Source organism: Ranitomeya imitator, chromosome 3, assembly GCF_032444005.1.
Source record: "Ranitomeya imitator isolate aRanImi1 chromosome 3, aRanImi1.pri, whole genome shotgun sequence".
NCBI classification, from domain to species: domain Eukaryota; kingdom Metazoa; phylum Chordata; class Amphibia; order Anura; family Dendrobatidae; genus Ranitomeya; species Ranitomeya imitator.
In genome coordinates this window covers 38,582,905-38,604,954 of record NC_091284.1, presented here as the reverse complement: position 1 = coordinate 38,604,954, position 22,050 = coordinate 38,582,905, and the positions used below count along the sequence as shown (strand labels likewise).

The 22,050-nt window shown below is 41.6% G+C and overlaps 1 long non-coding RNA gene across 1 annotated transcript in view; it reads left to right on the top strand.

The window, feature by feature from the left end:
- The window catches only part of LOC138672626 (uncharacterized), a 98,026-nt gene that overhangs the window by 38,908 nt on the left and 37,068 nt on the right, over positions 1–22,050 (top strand). The gene's annotated exons all lie outside the window — the stretch shown is intronic.

Here is a 22,050-nt window from a genome sequence, read left to right as displayed (position 1 = left end):
ATAATAATAGTAGTAGCAATGCTGAGTGTCATAAAATAATAAAAAATAAAATACAAATATTTAAAACAAATAGATAGAAAAACTAAAAAGCACAAATAAATATAAATGGAATAATACAAAACCAACTGTGAAAGATACACAAACATTACCAAAGTAGCCGGCATGTGCCCTGTTCTTCCTCATCAGGTACATCGCCCAGGAAATAGTTGATGCCATCCCAAACTGCCCGTGATTCATGGCTGCAGGTTACACTTGAGCCTCAGCAAGACACCAGGCACTATGAACTTCTACTGAGCCGAAGGTGCTTCAAGCTCCTCATTTTGCTTGTTAACTGCCCCAGAAATCATTATTGAGCATAAGCAAATGGAGAAATGATGGCCGGTCACGCTTATTTATTTATTTTTTGGTGCCTAAACCAAACTCACTGGAGACTTTACTTCTATTTAGCCCGAGGCATCTTCAGACCAGAAACTTTCATTTGGCTGCTCCAATGATTTTTCTCTCTCTTTTTTTTTAATGTATTCTGCTTCACTTACTTTCTTAAGTCGAGTTAGACACTTATGTGAGAGGGAGGAACAATATTGTTTCCATTATTGGTAGGAAAACATGCCTGATAATTATTTGCAAATTATTTATTTTTTTGAGGCTCTACGGCATTTGTTTTTTAGATTCTCAATTAGTCTATACTTGTATTTTACACTGTTAGGAAACCTCATCCAACGCAATCAATGCTCACGCGTAAGAATAATGTAAAGATTTTACAAAAGTATTGCCTCCATGTCCTATTTTATGGTCATGGGTTGCACCAGATCTTATATTTCTAGCTTTTCCTTTCTCCTTTACTCATCCAAGGCCTTAGCTATCTTTGGTGGTGGACAGATAAATTGTTGGGTCTGGACCCTCTCTGTCACGACTCTGTTGTCGGGTGTCCCAGGTCCATGGGCTCCATCACTGTCCCTAACGCTAAGGGGAGCCCTGTTCCATTGATTACTTCTGATGGTGGAGAAGCCGTGGCCACATACCTTGCCTTACCTCCTGAGTCTGCCCTCAGTCTGTACCTTTCCCCCACCCAGGGAAGAGGGGAGTAATAGCGTACATTAAACCATACATTAAACCAGAATAACAAGATAATACGAACAGGGGTAATGAATAAATACCAAACATACAAATATCCTCACACAAACAACAGAGGAATGCATCAGGAAGTGGAGGATTGGGTTAAACCAAAGTAGGAGAAGAAAGGGAATTGTCACACACTCAAAACATAGCAATAGTAATAGATAACGCCACCAAATGCCTTCTCCTTTAATAACCAACAGCAACCTCCAGCCATGCAGCATAAGCTTTCTGACAATGAGTGCTAGCCAGGGCCCAGATTATATAGGAGTGGCTAAGAGTGAACAGCTGAGATCCTTAATGCTGGAAAGCTTCCAGGAGCTCTCAACTGATCAGATTAAACCCTGCACTGCTAAAATAAACTTTCACTGTTTAATACGAAGGTGAAGTGCTTCTAATCAGTGTAGGAGTAGGAGAAATTAGACTCTGCGGTCTTCTTGCTCCTCTCTGTCGCGGTAAACCCATTACACTCTCATTGAAACTTTACTGGAAGCAGTCTAGACCCTTGTACCTAAATAGCCTTATGGCCCCACATCGGAGATGACATTGGGGTCTTCAATGTTGACCTGTGCGTGAAGGGACAACTTGAAAAGGTAACACAAGATGGCAGCCATAGTATTACCAGTAATAAGTTTTAGCCCTCAGGGCCTTTATCGGTTGGTGCTAGGTCAATGCCTGGTGCTTTTTACCTTGGCACAATAAAATCCCCTTTTACTCCGGTCTTTCTTAATACAGTAGACACATTGTTGGAGGGCATATCAGAAGAAAAAAGTTGCAACCTAATTAAATATTCCCTATGGAAGACTAAAATTAATTGAAAACTGAAAAAAAAGTTTTAAAAAATATTTAAAAAAAAAACCCAAAACCATTAAAGCTTTATTCACCCCTCTTTTATATATATATACTAGCTGAAGAGCCCGGCGTTGCCTGGGCATAGTAAATATCTGTGTTTAGTTATAGCACCTCACTTCTCTTATTTTCCCATCACGCCTCTCATTTTCCCCATCACATCTTTCATTTTCCCCCTCACATCTCTCATTTTCTCCCTCACACCTCTCATTCCCCCTAACACTTGTCATTTCGACCTCACATCTGTCATTTTCCGATCACTCCACTATTTTCCCTCACTCCTCTCATTTTGCACTCACACCTTTTCATTTTCATTTTCACCTCACACCTCTCATTTTCACCTCAGTATATACATGTTTGTCATCTCCCTTATATATAGTATACACCTGTATGTCATCTCCTGTATATAGTATATACCTGTATGTCATCTCCCCTGTATATAGTATATACCTGCTGTGTGTTGTCTCCCCTGTATATAGTATATACCTGTATGTCATCTCCCTGTATATAGTATACTAGATTGTGGCCCAATTCTAACGCATCAGGTATTCTAGAATATGCATGTCCCCGTAGTATATGGACAATGATGATTCCAGAATTCGCGGCAGACTGTGCCCGTCGCTGATTGGTCGAGGCAACCTTTATTACATCATCGTCGCCATGGCAACCATTATGACATCTACGTCGATACTATGCCCGTCGCTGATTGGTCGAGGCGAATTCGTGGCAGAATGTGCCCGTCGCTGATTGGTCGAGGCAACCTTTATGACATCATCGTCGCCATGCTGTGCCCGTCGCTGATTGGTCGAGGCCTGATGGCCTCGACCAATCAGAGATGCGGGATTTCCAGGACAGACAGACAGAAAAAACCTTAGACAATTATATATATAGATACCTGCTGTGGGTCATCTCCCCTGTATATAGTATATACCTGTATGTCATCTCCTCCTATATCTAGTATATACCTGTATGTCATCTCCTCCTGTATATAGTATATACCTGTGTGTCATCTCCCCTGTATATAGTATATATCTGTGTGTCATCTCCTCCTGTATATAGTATATACCTGTATGTCATCTCCTCCTATATATAGCATATACCTGTATGTCATCTACTCCTGTATATAGTATATACCTGTAGGTCATCTGCTCCTGTATATAGTATATACCTGTGTGTCATCTCCTCTTGTATATAGTATATACCTGTATGTCATCTCCTCCTGTATATAGTATGTACCTGTATATCATTTCCTCCTCTATATAGTATACACCTGTGTGTCATCTCTCCTGTATATAGTATATACCTGTGTGTTATCTCCCATGTACATAGTATATATCTGTATGTCATCTCCTCCTGTATTAGACCTCGTTCACACGTTATTTGGTCAGTATTTTAACCTCAGTATTTGTAAGCTAAATTGGAAGCCTGATAAATCCCCAGCCAACAGGAAGCCCTCCTCCTGGCAGTATATATTAGCTCACACATTCACATAATAGACAGGTCACGTGACTGACAGCTGCCGTATTTCCTATATGGTACATTTGTTGCTCTTGTAGTTTGTCTGCTTATTAATCAGATTTTTATTTTTGAAGGATAATACCAGACTTGTGTGTGTTTTAGGGCGAGTTTCGTTTGTCAAGTTGTGTGTGTTGAGTTGCGTGTGGCGACATGCATGTGGCGACTTTTGTGAGATGAGTTTTGCGTGGCGACATGCGTGTAGCAACTTTTTGTGTGTCGAGTTGCATGTGACAGGTTAGTGTAGCAAGTTGTGTGCAGCAAGTTTTGCGCATGGCGAGTTTTGCGCGTGGCGAGTTTTATGTGTGGTGCCTTTTGAGTATGTGCAAGTTTTCTTTGAGGCAACTTTTGCATGTGTTGCAACTTTTGTGCATGTGGCAATTTTTCCGCGGGTGCAAGTTTTGCGTGAGCCTAGTTTTGCATGTGGCGAGTTTTGCGCATGGCGAGTTTTGAGTGGCGACTTTTTTGTTTCGACTTTTATGTGGCGAGGTTGGTGTATGTGGGGTGAAATGTGTGCTGAGGGTGGTATATGTGTTCAAGCACGTGGTAGTGTGTGGCGCATTTTGTGTGTGTGTTCATATCCCCGTGTGTGGTGAGTATCCCATGTTGGGGCCCCACCTTAGCAACTGTACGGTATATACTCTTTGGCGCCATCGCTCTCATTCTTTAAGTCCCCCTTGTTCACATCTGGCAGCTGTCAATTTGCCTCCAACACTTTTCATTTCACTTTTTCCCCATTATGTAGATAGGGGCAAAATTATTTGGTGAATTGGAAAGCGCGGGGTTAAAATTTCACCTTACAACATAGCCTATGACGCTCTCGGGGTCCAGACGTGTGACTGTGCAAAATTTTGTGGCTGTAGCTGCGACGGTTCAGATGCCAATACCGGACATACACATACACACACACATACACACATACACACATTCAGCTTTATATAATATATATATATATATATATATATATATATATATATATATATATATATATATATATATATATATATATATATATATATAAATATTCAGCATTGCTCTATCCATAAAGGTCTGGTATATCAAAGTATAAAATTATTTAACCTTTACAGTAAATTTATAAAGGAAAAAACTTGAAGCAACAGAATTGCTGTTTTTCAGTCAATGCACCTCCTTTAAAAATTTTTTATACAATGCGATAAAATCATGGTATGTACCCCATATTGACACCAATAAAAACTACAGCTCGAAAAAAACAAAAAACAAACTCTCACACAGCTCAATTGATGAAAAAAATAAAAAAAGTTATGGGTCTTGAAAAATGGCTACACAAACCACAATGTTTTGTTTTACAAAATTCTGAATTTTTTTTTTTAAATTAATTAAAAAAAACTATACAAATTTGGTAACACTGTAACCATACCGACCCAGAGAATCATCTTGTCAGTGGTTGTTGACTGCACAATGTACACCGTAAGAACAACCCCCCCAAAGAAACAATGACAAAATTCAAGTGCAAACATGAAAATTGGATGCATCAATAAAGGGTTTTTGTGCAAGTCCCCTAGTGAGACTATAATAAAGAGTAAAGAATATAAAAAAAATTAGAAAACACCCCCAAAAAACACAGAATTGATATTGTCATGTCTGTAATAACTCCAACAATAAAAACTTAACTGTATGGTAAATGCCGAATATATAAAAAAAAAACCAAATTGCTGTTTTTGGTTAATATGTCTCCCCAAAAAATGGAAAAAATTGTGATAAAACAAAAATTACATGTATTCCTAAATGGTAACCATAAAAATGTCAAATCTACCTGCAAAAAACAAGCCCTCTTATAACTCTGTGGATGGAAAAGTAAAAAAGCTATGGCTCTCGGAATATGGCAAAAGAAAAGTATCTCCAAAAATAGTACAACTTGTACTCCACAATTGTACCCCTATACGGCTGTGTCCTCAAGGTTCAAAATAGTTTTTTTTGTTGAAGGGGTTAAATGCTGCACTCTTATTATGGCCATTGTGCTACAGGGTAAAAATTAACCCTCCCACAGTGACTTATGGAAGCAAATATTAATTTATGGATCACGAGGAGCAGGAATTTGAAACAGAGAGTGACATGGCACAGGCTGGAGTTGGCATCCCTTATTCAACTCATCAACTGACTTTGGTTGAGCAAGAAAACATATCGATGATCCACCCTTGATGTGTAGACAGGGGGCGTCCGGCATCGTGGCCCCTGAAATTACGATGGATTCCAGCATGAGGGTGAACAGTACGCAGTGTAATTATGCATTCAATGCTGCTGGATATGGTCTGATGAAGTGTGGAGCATTAGCCATAACCTCATCCTCCGGCCGCCTGTCTGACCCTTAGTGGCTTACCATTGTGGATGATGAATGAGCAAACTCCCAGCATGTCCTGCGTCCACAATACCACATGTAACCACTCTTCTTCAGTACTATCATATATTACAGAGACATGAATTCTTCTATCTGCACGGAGATTTTTTAAAGAGCACTTTGCAAAAAAAAATCCGTCTTACATATGCATATCCTGCGGTCATACAGTAGCAATCTGCCATAACACAGAAATACAAAAGTATAATGGTGTAGTGTAACCTGGACAAGGCAAGTAATGAGCCCCCTAAAGCAGTAAAGATGCCCCTAAGAACAAATAATGCACCGAGTGCCTCCTTTTTGAAAGTACCTCCTTAAAAAGTAATGAAGTAATGAGTTCTCACTCCAAAAGTTATATTATTACAAAGAAAAAATATATTTTATACTCACCTAATCCAAGGGCTTGAGCCCTCATGCCCCATTTCCTAAGAGTAGGGAGTAGCGCAATGCAGTGATGTCATTACTCCACCTGCTCAAGGAAGCTGAGATTTTCGAAATCTTGTATGTGGTTGACCTATAGGACAGAGAGTGGTGGGACACAAAGCCTATGGCTCCCTCATCTTCTATGGTATCCAACCTTACCAGCATCATGTTGACACCAATAGAATTCAAAATGGGACTCACCCAAAGAAACTGTACGATGACCTCTTTCCAGGTTGCATCTGACCTGGCCATCGGGAAACACTACTGGAAGATATGTCCATTTCAGGGGGAAATATAGTAGACATGACAGCCATTCAAAGGAATGGACATCACAATAAACATAGAGGGTTTAGAACTAAAAGGGCAAGACTTAGTTTAGTAAGTACTAATCTGCCGTAGTTTCCTGGAGAAAAGGCATTCAGTGTTGCTTGGTCTCATTATTTTGGTGTTTGGTGGTGAAAACTTGTGCCAAACTCTGATCTACAGGTAAAACCCATTATTATCAAACAGGGTGGGGTGTGGGATCGACCTAAGGGTCATTGTAAAGGTATAAGTAGGGGGAAATAATGAACCTTTTTTACCCTGATGTGGCCGATTTTGGTCTCCTTTCTCGTCTACGTACATCAAATCCTTTCTAGTTAATAAAAGGGAAACCTAAATGGACAAATTCACTCTACTGTATACTGTTCATAAACTTAATTTGGACTTTTGGAAAGGGGACTAAAGGACCCCATACATATCGGAAATAAATTGATGCGCCCGTTGGTTCTGATGAGAGCAGCCAACTATCTAATGTGTATGGGGTCTCCTGACTCCGAGGAGAGAAGAATCTGGTATTGGCCATTGAAAATACTTTTACACTCTCTGAAAACAAGCATGTGTATGGGGGTTGAGAGAGAAAGTGTTGACCAACAGTTATGTAAGGGGTATGGGCGCCATTATACATTTTAAGACAGGTGACATTTTGGAGTATCTTTGTGGACTTTGACCATTCTTAAAGAGTACAATTGAAATCTTCATCCAGAATTGGGGGAGACTATCACTGTTGACTAAGAAAAATATCAATCTGCGATCGCGAGATGTAAAATTCTGTTACTAATTAAAGTCTACAAAGATAAAAGCTGCAAGTGTGGATGAGGAAGCCTGCAGGCATCTCCTTGCTGCTAACTGTTTCCTTCTCAAGACTTTGGGTTGAGCAAGTTTCTTCGATGGGTGATGGGGGCTGATATGAGCCAACATTAACTATTTCTACAACGGTTTCACAATCCTAGTAACAGACGAAAGTTTGGGGAGGACTTTGTGTGTTTCATCAAGTCTCTAAGCCAGGTGTTTCCTGCTTGTGTAGACTCATTATAGACAGGGGGACCAGTGGGAACCTTCTGCTGTGGAGCAGATAAGATACATCCACTGCTGCCTATCAGTCGGAGGGGATTAGCACCTATCACTGGGACACAGTATTACCCTGCAGACAGGCACAAGCCTTTGTTGCTGAAACTTTTCATCTCCTTATCAGAGGCCTGTCATCTTCTTAACACTTATGTGTGTGCACATGGTGTATTTGATGACATAAAACATGCTACTGGAAGCCATTCACTTGTCATTACAACATACATAAAGCACAAAGAGGAAGAAAAATGTAAAAAAAAAATGTTAAAAAGTTCTAAAAAAAAACCAGCCCCCAAAACCTAAAATAAAGTTTAATCAATAACTTCCCACTGTTTTTCTTTCATGTAATTTTTTTTGTCTTGTATCATGTGAATATATAAAAAGTTGCATATGACCTTTAAAATAATGCTCTATATTGAGGCTTCCACAAAGAGTTTTCTAAACCATGAACTAATACAAAAAATATTCAAGAAATATTGGACTTCCAGAAATTGCGCCACACCTATACCACAGACAGCCCATAGAAGGAGGCAAACAGGTTTTTTTAGCACTGTGTTTTCTAGTCCTTTTATATTTTATGAAATTTTTATTTAATGCTCCAAGGTAGAAAAAAAACTCTATTTGGATGCTATGAGCATGGCGTTGTGTAATCCAATTTGACGTGTCCACAATAGTTAAACGTTGGCCTAATTTGTGACATGAATTCGCTACCTCTAACATTTGGCTGCCAAGGTGGACTTGGACAAGATGGTATGATGACTAAGATCCATATTGAAGCACTGTGGGCTTCTGATTTTGTGTGGAGGCAAACAATGTGAAAGAACTGGTGAGGAGTAATACAAAGTACTGACAACTCTCCAACAGAAAAAGGGACCTCACGGACTCTTCGAATAGTTGGAAGCTGCAGAAACTTGTAGACATATTAGATTCATGCACAAAGCATTGTCCTTTATAGGTGCCTTAATGCAAAGTTACAGGCCATTCAGTCTCTGGACAGTGGGCCAAAAATACCTTTAACCACTACAATGGCATGTCACCCAATGACAGTCATATTACACCTCTGGGACTTCCAGATGATTTATATGATTTTTTTCTAAATGACTTAAAAAGTTGGCGGCTACTTCCCAGTGGTCCTGAAAATTGAACTCCATAACCCCAAGTACGAGGTGTCTTCAGAGCCGCATCGTGAATGGAGTTGAGATACATATGTTCGACCTCAGTTTCATTGATTGGCACTGTCAGAAATTTTCCAACGTCATTGTTAGGCTCACCTTGTGAAGAAGACTAACTAAGCCCCAGGTCCGGGTGGGCACATGGACCCTGGGCATTAGTGCAGCTACAGCTAACAGGATGGCGCATTGGGAACGAGGATGAGATACCCTCAGGAATCTTGGGAGCAGAAGGATGTAGGAAGTGAAGTCAGCAGGGCAGAAGGAATAGATGCAGGTCAGCACGGTGTTCACAGGAGGTGGAGAACACAAAACTAGAATCTTGAATAACAATCCGAAGACAAAGATGTGTGTCCTAACATGCCTTATAAGGCCTAGGGCGATGATGTCACTGATCCACACCAGACAACCTGCATAACCCGATGTGTGTCCTAATGGGCCTTAAAAAGCCTAGGGAGATGATGTCACCAAGCCACACCAGACAACCTGCAAAACTTGATGTGTGTTCTAATGAGCCTTAAAAGGTCTAGGGAGATGATGTCACTGAGCCACGCCAGACAATCTCCAAAACTCGACGTGGTGTACAACAGAGGGTGGTGGACTGAGGTGAAGGGAGAAGAGCCCGTGATACGTGGGACAGGTGTGAAGCAGCTTTCTCCGGCTGTCCTACAGTCAATGAATGGAGATGAGGTCAAATGTGGGCACCTTCACTACATTTAAGATGGTGATCGACGGGGGCCCCATCAGTTGGACCCCAGCAATTAGCAAGCTATCCCCTATGGTAGAGCTAAAGGATATTGTCATGCACGTGCCCAGACTGGTTGGCGCGGGCATACGGGGGTGTGGCCCCACTGGACCACAGACCAAACTTCCCTGGAAGGGGCGTAACTAAGTAGCTTCCTAGGTGTTGGCTGGAGCCTCTGATGGTGAGGTCAGACTTGTACAATAGGAAGCTACCAGGTGCCACTCCAGGGTGATGTCTGGCTGTGGCTGCTGATCCCACTAAGGAACGGAGCGGGCACGGCTGGCACTCTGGCTGACAGGCGGGCACGGCTGGGACACAGGCAGGCAGACGGGTACAACAGAGACACTGGCGGGCAGGCGGACATGGCTGGTTTTCTGGTAGGCAGGCGTTTACGGCTGGAACATAGGAAGAACCGGTAGGGACCGGTCTGCAGGCAGGTATGTGAAACAGGTTGGAACCTGTTCAGACAGGAGGACTAAGTAACAAGTAGAGAAAGACCGCAAGAGCGGATGCAGAGCGAAAGCACAAGAGCTAGAACCAAGAACAGAAACGCAGGAGGCGGAGCCAAGAGCGGAGACGCTGGAGGCGGAGCCAAGAGCGGAGACGCTGGAGGTGGAGCCAAGAGCGGAGATGCTGGAGGCGGAGCCAAGAGCGGAGACGCTGGAGGCGGAGCCAAGAGCGGAGACGCTGGAGGTAACGCCAAGAGCGGAGACGCTGGAGGCGGAGCCAAGAGCAGAGATGGAGCCAAGTGCAGAAACACAGGAGGCGGAGCCAGATAGAACCGCAAAGGGCGGAGCCAGATAGAACCGCAAAGAGCGGAGCCACAGAGCAAAGCCAGAGAGTGCGAAGCAAGGACTGAGTGCAGAGCCGCAAGAGTGCGGAGTGTAAGCAGACTGAGAACACAAGGAAAGACAAAGCAGGGAAGGAAGCCACAGACAAGGAGACCGAGAAAAGACAAAGTACAGACAAGGCAATAGAACAAGACACAGGGACAAAGACACAGGGACCAGGATATTCTGCCTCCTGGAGGGCGAACTACAAGATCAAGGCAATAGCACAGAGAAAAGCTCAGAGGGAGTAACTCAGAGCAAGGCCAGGCAAACTCAGCAGCTAAACACTAACTGAGCTAACACATTGCACAGGCCCAGAGCACAGGGTGGAGCTGCACTATATACAGGAGGCCTCTTGATAATTGGTCAGGAACTGATTAGACAGATGCACCTGATTCCTATAAGAACCAGAGAGTTCAGGCGCCGGCCCCCTATACACACAGCCATGAGGCATGCAGAGAGCAGAGACACAGAACATGGAGCTGGCATGAAACAGAAACCACATCATGGCCTGGAGCAGTGGGTAAGATAGTGTGAGAGATGTGAGGCCATGACGTGATGCCAGCAGAGTTGTTACAGATATCTTGCTATTTTGGAAGACCCTTTAGTCATATTTAGGATAATTCAGTCTAATTATCATCTTCAGGCTTTTTACCTTTGAGCCAGGCCGTACATATGGTAGTTGGCTGCTTTGGGGCCCCTGGAGAGAATGTGTCTAGAATTTGGTTGCATCGCCTTAGGTAATAGGGGGAAAATCCTGTGTAGAGGAACTGAAAGGTGGCAGAGACTTGGCCCAAGAAGCATGGTCAATTATGGAGGGGGAAACAAGCACCTTGTTTTTCTTCTTGGTGGTCAAACCTGGCACCGTAATTGCCGGTACATTTTGTTGATTGCTATGGGTTCCCCTCTTTTCTTTATTAGCTGTTGCCTCATATTGCAATACATTTTTGGATTGCTGAAGCGTGATCTATAGAGGAAGTTTAGGTCAGTAGCAGATATAGATATACGGTAGATAGGAGATACTGCCCTTCATTTTTGGAAAGGCTTCTTCTCCCGTCAGAAATAAGTGCAAGGTTCAGTTCTGATTTGTCAACGATGTAAATTGCCCAACTATTTTTTTTCTTTCTTTTTTTTCTTTTTCTTTTTTTACCCCTAAAGCCTATTCGATACTTTTAATTGGGCTTCAGGGCAGAAGCATGGTTTTGCACTTTTGTTAAAGACAGAATTTCAGTTAGGGAAAAAAAGCGGCTTCACTTTCTTTAATAATTCACATGGAGGAATTGTGCGGATTCTCTTAACTGCTGCTTAAAAGTAATTAATTGATTTTCTGACATATCAGTTAACGACACATTGCCCTGACATGAGGTGGTGAATCCGCTGGTGATTGGGCTGAGTGACTACATTTATCATACTCAGCACAGGAGTTTACACTCCGAGACTAAAGCGCTGCAAGATGGAAGATGGAAGCGCCGTCCTTATTGTACGGAACTGCATGCTTATATTTAGTTCACCAGGTTGTTGTTTGTTTTTTTTTTGCATTTTTCTGTGCATTAACGAAAAGTAAATGTCCATTGATTAATTTCTTGGCTGGTTCATAAACTCTATTTGGGAATTATTAGAGGAGGCTTCCCCTAATCAGGACCCAATTCACTTGGACAGAGTAGAGAGTAGCTACAAAGAGTGCCTCCTACTCTGGAAGACCCATTCTGTCCTACATGATACAGACAGCCCATTGATGTGAATGGACAGTGTGTAATACTTAGTTTCTCCTGTGGTTGTGCTGCAGGGAAACTGAACACTCGCTGACAGGTTTTGCTACGAATGATAACTGATCACTTGGGGTTCACAGTAGTGAAGCACATTCTGTTATCAAGGACCCCTCCCAACAAGTAAGTATAGTTCAAAGCGGAGAATCCCTTTATTATAATAGCTGGATATTTCTGACACGGATTTCCAATTCTCTTATTTCAGAAAAAAAATTATGGTTGATTTGTTTGGCCTTGAGGCTTCAAGTTCTCATATATAAGGCCTATTATTAATAGGATCTGTCACCAGGTAGAACATGACCAGTTTCTGCTCTTATTATATTCCTGATGATCCCTAAAATATTGCATTATTTTTTTTTTCAAATCCGTTGTATGGTTCCAGAGATATGCCGTTTTTATATAGTGCTAACCTTTATGGTGTTTACCAAGTGGGTGGTGCTCACAGGGTACTAATATAGAGCACCCTAAAGACACGCCCCCGAGGATCCTGTGAACCACACATCTTAGTAAAGACTAGGGTTGAGTGACCTTTACTTTTTTAGGGTCGAGTCAGGTTTCGCGAAACCCGACTATCTCTAAAGTCGAGTCGAGTGAAATCGGCCGATTATGGCGAAAAGTCGGGGATCGAACGAAACATGAAACCCAATGCAAAGTCAATGGTAATTTTTTTTTTCTCTCTCTCTCTCTCTCTCTCCCTCTCTCTCTCTCTCTCTCTCTCTCCCTCTCTCCCTCTCTCTCTCTCTCCCTCTCTCTCTCTCTCGAGAAGCTGGTGTTACACATTTCAAATCGCTACAGCGCACAAGCGACGGTAGGCGTCCACGCCCCTAAGACCTATGTCATCACTCTGCCCACGCTCCTTCATTGGCTGAAAAAATGGCGCAAAGCTCATCATACGAAACGCGATTTTGGCGCGAAAGTCGCGTACCGCATGGCCGACCCCACACAGGGATCGGGTCGGGTTTCATGAAACCCGACTTTGCCAAAAGTCGGCGACTTTTGAAAATGAATGATCCGTTTCGCTCAACCCTAGTAAAGACCATAAAAATTGGAACTAAATAAAAATGCTCATATCTCTGGAATCGTAAGGCGCATTTTAAAAGAACAAAAAAAACTATATAATCGGGAAAGCAATGGAAATAAAATAAGAGCAAAAACTGGTATAGACAATTCCAAACTCTAAGAGAGATATTAAAGGAGATCATTTTCCATCCAAGATGATCTTGGTGACCAAACCGCTATGCCTTTTCTTTTTGGTTCATCGGAGTCACAGTCCAACTATGGAATCCAATAAAATATATTCAGTATGAGACTTTCTATCATTGAAATAATTTGATTACTGCATGGGAAAATGCTACCCCAAAAAATAGCAAACATGGAAAAAAAAAACAATCTCGGAGAGTCATTCATGTTGTGGGGCGCGTGTCTTAAATGACAAAGAAGGCTGCTCATAAATAATGAATAGCGCTTGATAGATGGCAGAAAGTATCCCGATTGTGTTGAAGTCATTGATTGATTTTCTGACACAAGCAGTGAGAAGACCGGGCGCAGTCACTTAGAGGGTAGTGTCAGATGTCCCATCCGCTGCCAAACAGCATGATTCACCCTGCCTCGGACTCGTCACTGAAAAGTTTACTAGGAAAAGGCAATAAATAAATACTTTAATCAGAACAACGACCCTATGATGAACCCCATTAATAACATGACCCATCTCTTGGTCCCCTGAAGAATTAAAGGGGTTATCTGGCACTACAAAACTGATGGTATTCCCTTAAAGAGTTTTATTTTTTATTTGATAAATCAATGGTACATAAGCTACTCATCAGAAAAATGTGCTTCTTTCTTCTGGACTGATCTTTTCTTCACAATTCATGGGTAAAGTATGTTTTATGCTAGCGCAGCAACTCACTCGGGATAATAGGTAAAGGTAAAACTGAAACTGACCCTCCTGGTTCCTGTACAGACTAGAGATCCTGGCCCCACAGTCCCTAGTGAATCCTGCGTCAGCTAAGATAGCCCTAACCACAGACTAGACAAGGGCAACACAAACTTATGCTGCCTGAAAGGCCGTCGTGTGCTTCATGTTCCTCCTAAAGAATCGGACGGCAGAGCAGAGTGTAAATTACCTACAGAAGGGAAAGTGTGCTGAAAAAGGAAAAGATACCAGAGTGAGTAAAATAAACCACAAAATACAAAATAAAGGATTAGATAGGTTCTGTTAGAGAATATGCCACCTACTTCCTAAAAAGAAACAGAAGATAGGTGCAGGGTAAAAAATAAAAACAGCAAAGAGATAAACCCTAACTGGTCTTTCACTGACTGGCTTTAAACTACAGCAGTATGGCTGGACATCCAAATGAGACTATCACCTGCAGGAAATACCAGCTGGGGGAAAGTATATAAAGCCACACCTCAAAGGTGATATAGCAGACAAATGATGAAATGAAAACACCTGGTACACTAAATAGGCTGCAGCAAGGATAACAGAAACTGAACAGCCAGAGAAAAGGTGTAGGTGCAGTGGGTCAGTGGACAGAGAAGCTGACCACAAAGCACAGGTTCAAGGGTTCGAACCCAGAAACATGACATTATGGTAATTTTCTATTTAGTGAAGACAGATTTTCCCACAACTGAGAGATGACAGTTGTTGCTCATACAATTCTATGGAGAGGAACAAGTAGGGAGGAGCTAGAGGCAGACACATACATTCTGTTGCAAGTTCTTCGTTAAATTTTATGAGAACCAACTGTCATCTGCTATCTCAGTGATGGGAAACTAAGTATTCACTGATATTTACCCATGAATTGAGAATCTTGAGAGTGTATGATCAGACCTGGAAGAGAAAGAAGCAGATTTCTTTGATAAGATATATTACAAAGTTTCTTATTTCCTTGTACACTGTTGATTTATGAAAAAAAGTAAATAAATATTTTTCAAATATAAATTGGCTTAACCAAGATCTTGGTGGGATTGGCTAATCATCTGATATATATGAGGGACTTCCGACTTTTCACCACCAGATCACCATTTGTCCTGGCAAAGAATGATTGGTCCATTGGGATTTCAATAGATGCTCTTTCTTTTTTGCTTTCAGGGTGATACATTTTCTGGCATTGACTTTTTCCTCTCTCACCACTTGGCCAAGCTGAGCACTTGGGGGAGTTGTGAGAGATTACTGTCAGCCAACAGTTATTTCATGTTTATGGCCAGCTTTAATATTGTCAACTAATACATGATTGATGGGGGTCTGACACACCTCAATGATCATCTGATTGATGGGGTATTTCCATATCACACTCATTGTTTACCAGACACAAATCCCTGTTTTTGGTAGTGGCTATCTAGGCCCATCAATTAAATGATCAGCAGGGTTGCCATGAGTTGGACCACTCTCTATCTGATGTTGGTTGATTTCTCCATCCTAAGGATATATTATCAATATTTAGCAGAAAAACTATTGAAAAAATCAAGCCAGGAAAAAGCCATGATCAAACATTTTATAATGTATTGGGTAGAGTTGAGCAAAAAGTGTCATAGGACCCTGGCCCAGCAGCTATATGGGTCATCCATGGCTGCTGGACCAAAGCACTGTGTGTCTTTTCTACCTGCCATCATACCAGTGTCTCCTCTGATTAGTAAACCTGACTTTTTGTCTTCATTGGGGCCTACTAATCAGAAGAAAGGCCGGAGATGCTGGCAGATATGGAGAGGTTTGCAGGACTTTGCTCCGGTAGTCATGGGCTATTAATGTGGACGCTGAACCAGGTTTTATGAATCTTTTTGCGCCACTCTTGTCTGTTGTTCACTTCTAATTTTTGACAGGATGGAAAAAAATGTGTAAATTATACAGCTAGAGCTAATATATCGCAAGTTTATAAACTGTACCATAGATGGCAAGACGAGCAAACAAATCAATTTTGGACCAAATCAAGCCAGACATGTCATTCAAAGCAAGGATCCCCAAGGTGCGACCTTGCCTACTTTGGACATATCATAAGAAGAGAGCAATCACTGGAGAAGTACATCATGGTTGGAAGAATAAAAGGTGAATAGGAAGACCAGCAACCCGATGGCTTGAGACATTCAAGGTAATGGTGGGGAAGACCCTGGTGGACCTCTCTAGGCTTGCAGAAGATTGATCTTCCCTACAGATTGTTCTTCCATCAAGTTCTCATAACTCAAGATCGATCTGAAGGCCGTTAAAAAAAACCACACTCATGGTTTCACGAGTGTCCATGTTGATGTTTGTCCTCTGCTAAATCAACCATTTTGATGGCCAGTAATAAAGCATAGCGAGGGGCAATTGCTCCTTTTCCCCATCATTTCAACCGACAAAAGTAAAGAAGATCCAATCCCGAACAGATTGTAAGATTATAGATTTTTTTAAAAGTTTTTTGTCTTTTTAAGAGTACAAAAAATTGGATGTAAAAAAAGAAAAATATCAAATTTTTTTATAACATGCAATTGGATGCTTTCTCCCTTGTAGAACATAAGATCTGGATTTACTTTAGCTCAAGGCCGTTCTGTACATTAATATTAGCCAGGAATGACAAACAAATGAACACACTCGTGTGCGTATCACTTGTTCCAGTGGGTGGTCTCCTCAACAGATGTAATTAAATTAGTTCCAGGAAGTTTAGCAGCTTTTGTACAAATGATCACTGAACTGCTCAGTTGTTCTGCAGCAACATCAGCTGTAGATCTCTTATTTTATAATTTAACAGGAAAAAATTCACCAAAATTGAATTTTATTTTGAAGACAGAAGTTTATTGATTACATAAGAGTTTTTACGGAGAAGCCTACGTTGTGAGACCAAATAATTTCAAAACTCGTGAATTTCAAAACTATATTTCTGCCAGAACCAGATTTGGGAGATTATGCAATGTATCTGGCATACAGATGAAAAGGACATTTGGGTGGAGCATTGTGAGGAGAGTCCTATTGGTCAGTGATCTAATCTCGGTCAATCAGGATTACGTCATCACCAGTGACAGAGATGCTGATTGGCTGAGAGGAGGTGGGCCGCAGGAGATCACAATTCTTCCAGTAGTGGCATCACTAGCAGGTCTACTGGCTACCTGGGCAAGAGCCACTCAGAATGTGGATATTGTTGAAACTAATTCAATAGCAAGGCTTTGATCCTATCTTTCTCCAGAACCAGCCTTGAATGTAACATCAGCTTCCCGACGCAATAATATTACCATGTTGGGGCATCTACTTCTCCTAACCTTCATCTAACTTCATAGTAAATGCTTCATTCACTATTGATTTGGTGTAGACAAGGGGCATTATTAGTTTTTTATGGGGAACAAAGTGTGTATTATTAATTTTTATGGGGCATTTTTACTTTAAGGGGAGGTTTTTACATTCTAAGAAGCATACGGGTGGCATCATTATTTTATAGGGGGCCAAAAGGAGATCATTATTACTGTGCTGGGGTGGAAACAGCTAATTACGGTGTAGAGGGCACATAGGGGATAATATTACTTTGAAAGGGTGAGCAGTTGTGGTACAAAAGGGATATTCATGGGGCACCAGAGTTAGCACTTACTGGGCACATTCTTACCACCTGTTATTTTGGTTGGGAGGCGGTAAGAATCTTCTAAGGTGCTTGATAAATTCAGTGGCTTCTTGACTCCTAAAGGCACAGAGTTTTTGAAGGCAACTTGGTAGACTCATTTTAATGAACACAGCCTCCATTAAAAGCCTAGCATAGACTATATAAGCCTTAGCGCTCAAAATCTCACCTTTTGGACCCTGGTGGCTAATCTTGGCGCTATACCATTAGCACATTTAATGAGAAAACCCTAAAACCAAATGTATATATTTTCATAGCATAATTGTCCTGTTGGATATTAAAAATGGATATCCTTACTAACTTAGTAAAAGGTTCAGTCTCTTTCTTTGGAATAGGCCCAGTTTACCCACGCAGTAATTGAACATCTCATTAATCTCGAATGGCGCCATGTGATGCCTTATAGTTCCTGCGGAGGTGCTGTAGGGAATGAAACACAACAAGATTCTATTACAGCTGATTTATGAGGTCTCGGCATGGGGACATTTTGTGATCTGCTTATTTTTGAGGGATCCTCTAAACAAAAAGAGATTGTCTAAGTCTGTTCACATGCCTGACTTGTGCCTGTATCTTGGGTTTGTTGCTTGTAGCTAATGTACAGTCTCTCTTGGGCTGCTTACAAAATGATCCCCTGTAAATCCAATGCAGATGTCAAGCTGTTTGTGAGAACAATCCTCATGTATAAGAGTGACAGTATGATCACAGCCAGAAGGCCCATCTCCTGTTCTTTTCTTTCAATTCTTAAATTTAATCATTAATAAAAGATGAAACATTGCTCCCTCCCTGTCCCCAAGAAAGAAGAAATGAAATCTATGCACAGTAATAAAGACAATTCAACTTTATTACTTTTATTTATTACAACTGACCTCATATGGGCCCAACAAGGGCTCATTGTATGTATCTATACGTATGGATGAGGAATTCAGAAGATGAAGGACTACAACTATGGGGTAAGGTGTTCCCTTCAGTCTTAAAATAAGACCTTAGCGATCAAATATGTATATACAGTCCTTTTCTGTTTTTTTTTACATGTCTAAAGACCCCAAACACATTAGATTAAATTATGGTGCACCCACTGATATCAGAGGGAGCATATGAGTATCTCATTTGTATGGCGGCCTCCTGACTCTTCCTTGACTGATGATGAGAAGGTTCCAGCCTGCTGGATTTCCAATGGTTGATCCGAGCAAAGCATTCCTATGTACTAACAGCTAATAGCGATGTAATATGTATGGAGGCCTGAAGTGACATTTTAAAACTTTTAATCATTGGAGTCTAAGTGCTTAGAGCTCTACTGAACTAAAACAAAGGGGCAGAAATGTTTAGTGTAGCATTGGGCGCATTGGGCATGATTGTCTCTCCTCGTTGTAGAGTTCAAGCACTGTTCTGCTTGATCTCCAAGGCTGGCTTGAAACATCTGAGTTTTATGATCCGTGGACACACAGCGATTTTCGGATCATCTTTAGTTGTCCCGACGCAAACTCCATAGGACGCAAACTCCATAGGCTCATGTAGACCTATGAGGCATATGCATTCGGCTAAAGAGACCCAAGGTCGATCTGCAATTTGTGATTTGTACATAGACCACAAAACTTGGATGAGTGAAGCAGTCCTAAGGCAGAGTAGACCCTATCAGAACCAAAAAGCTCAGCTGAGCCCTTCTGTTCTTTCTCTTTAGCACTTAGTAGGGTTCTTACTACTCGGATCCCCACCAATCAAAGATGTCACTATGACATGCCAGTGTTCTTTCTTAATAATATGTACATTTCAGTAATCTCTGAACTATGATCTATGGCCAACATATTTTTCTGATTCTTGATCATCTCTTGCGGAACTTTTTTCCCAAATACCAGGTGTATGATCCTGTCTTAAAATTGGGTATTGAAGTGACTAATATTTTTTTTACAAACCCCAGTTATCTGACAATAGTTTGACACAACCTCAACTTTGTAGAGTAACAGGCAAGATACAACCACTTGTTCCAAGGTTTGATATTTTTCCGCACCTTCCAGCTATTCATTCAGAGCCTACCGATACCCCCAAGAGCTATGTAAAAGGCTTCTAATCCAGCAAACTAGTACCCTGCTATATACTAAAGAGAGGCAAGAACCTAAAAAATAGCAACCCACAAATTAGCGACTTTTCGTTCCAGAAGATATGCTCAGTCATGTTCCAAGGCTCATCTATGCGTCAGACATTGACTTTTAGTTTAGATATCTATCTATTGGTACCACTGGAGAGACAGTTCTTCATTATTGAGGAAAGTTAATCTAAATACTTCTCCAATGGAGCAAGGCTGGTAAGACTCCCTTCAAAAATATAAATCTGAAAATTGTTATGTGCATTTGTATTCAGCCCCCTCTAGTCTGATACCGCTAAATAAAATCCTGAGTGACCAGTTGCCTCCAGAAGTCACATAATTATTAAATTGAGTCCATCCGTGTGTAATGTGTAATTTATTCTCAGTATAACTACAGCTGTTCTGTGAAGGTCTGAGGTTTGTGTGAGAACATTAGGGATAAAACAGCAAAACAGCATCATGAAAACCAAAGAACACACCAGACAGATCAGGGATGAAGTTGTAGAGGAGAGAAAAGCAGGGTTAGTTAATAGAAATAGCCCAAGCTCTGAACATCTCATGGAGCACAATTTTATCTATCATCTAAAAATGTAAGACGTGTGGCACAACTGCAAGCCTACCATGACATGGCCGTCCACCTGAACTGACATCCCAAGCAGAAAGAGCATTAATTAGTGAAGCATCCAAGAGGCCCATAGTCACTGTGGAGGAGCTGCAGAGATCCACATCTCAGGTGGGAGAATCTGTCCACAGGAAAACTATTAGTCATATACTGCTCAAATCTGGCCTTTATGGAAGAGTGGCAAGAAGAAAGCCATTTTTAGAAGCAAGCCTTAAGAAGTCCCATTTGCAGTTTGCTATAAGCCATGTAGGGGACACAGCTAGATTGTGGAGGAAGGTGCTCCGGTCAGATGAGACCAAAGTAGAAATTGTGGGCTAAATACAAAACATTATGTATGGCAGAAAACGAACACTGCCCATCACCCTTAAAACACCATCCCCACCATCACATGGTGGTGCCAGCACCATGCTGTGGGGAGGCTTTTGTTCAGCTGGGGCGGGGAAGCTGGTCAGAGTTGATGGGAATATGGATAGAAGTAAATGCAGGGCAATCATGGAGGAAAACCTGGTATAGGCTGCATAAGACTTGAGACTGGGGCGTAGGTTCACCTTCCAGGAGGACAATGACCCAAAACATCCTGCCAGAGCTATAATGGAGGGTTTAGATTAAAGCATATTCATGTGTGTGAATGGCCCAGTCACAGTCCAAACCTATATCCCATTAAGAATCTGTGACAGACGCCTCCATCCAATCTCACTGAGGGAGAGCGAGTGTGCAATGAGGAATTTAGAAAATACTTGCTACTTTGTATTGGTATATCTCATAAAATCTCAATAAAATATGGGTGTAACATGAAAAATGTGGTAATGTTCATGGGGTATGACTACTTTTTCTACATACTATTGTATAGGCTACACAATTTCCCTTCTTCTTAAATGGCCCCATTCTCATCCATTAGTATGCCAGAGAAAAAGAGACGAAAATGGACAACCGGTAGTAGATGCATGCATCGAGAAACCAATCCCGCCGGTGAACATGTTAACTGTCCATCATTGCCCAGGTTGGTATAACATGGGGAAAGTGACATATTGCCATTATATTAGTTGTTATCTGTCACGTGAGAAGTAATACCTGAGGGCTGGTGAGAGGGGACAGCTTGCCCCATCCCTATGATTGAGAGGAGAGAAGTGTGCCATGGTCCCTGACTTCCAGCAGGCAGATGGTGGTTAACGACTGCTTTAATCAGCGAGCACAGATGTCCTTACTTCCTCTGAGTCAAGTGACTCGTCTCGTCTGTGCCCTTCATGTGACACTGAATTACACAAGAATCCTCCAACTTTTTGCTCTTTTGCTGCATCATAATATGTCAAAAATAAGTAAAATGAAGGGAAGGTATCTGTAAACAGACACCATTATCGTGGGAAAGTGATTAACGGGAACCCGTCACTCGATTTATACTGCTGAAACCACGGGCAGCATGAATCGGAGACAGGGATGTTTGTCTCTGAAACTGTCGGGCATTTCAGAGCAAACGGATCCAGGCAGTGGACCATAGCCAGAGACTAGACTCTTCCGGTGCTCGATTCTCCCCTCTTCACGCCGTGTGATTGACAGGTTTCTGACAAACGTGTACATAGAGAGAAACCTGTCAATCACCTGCTG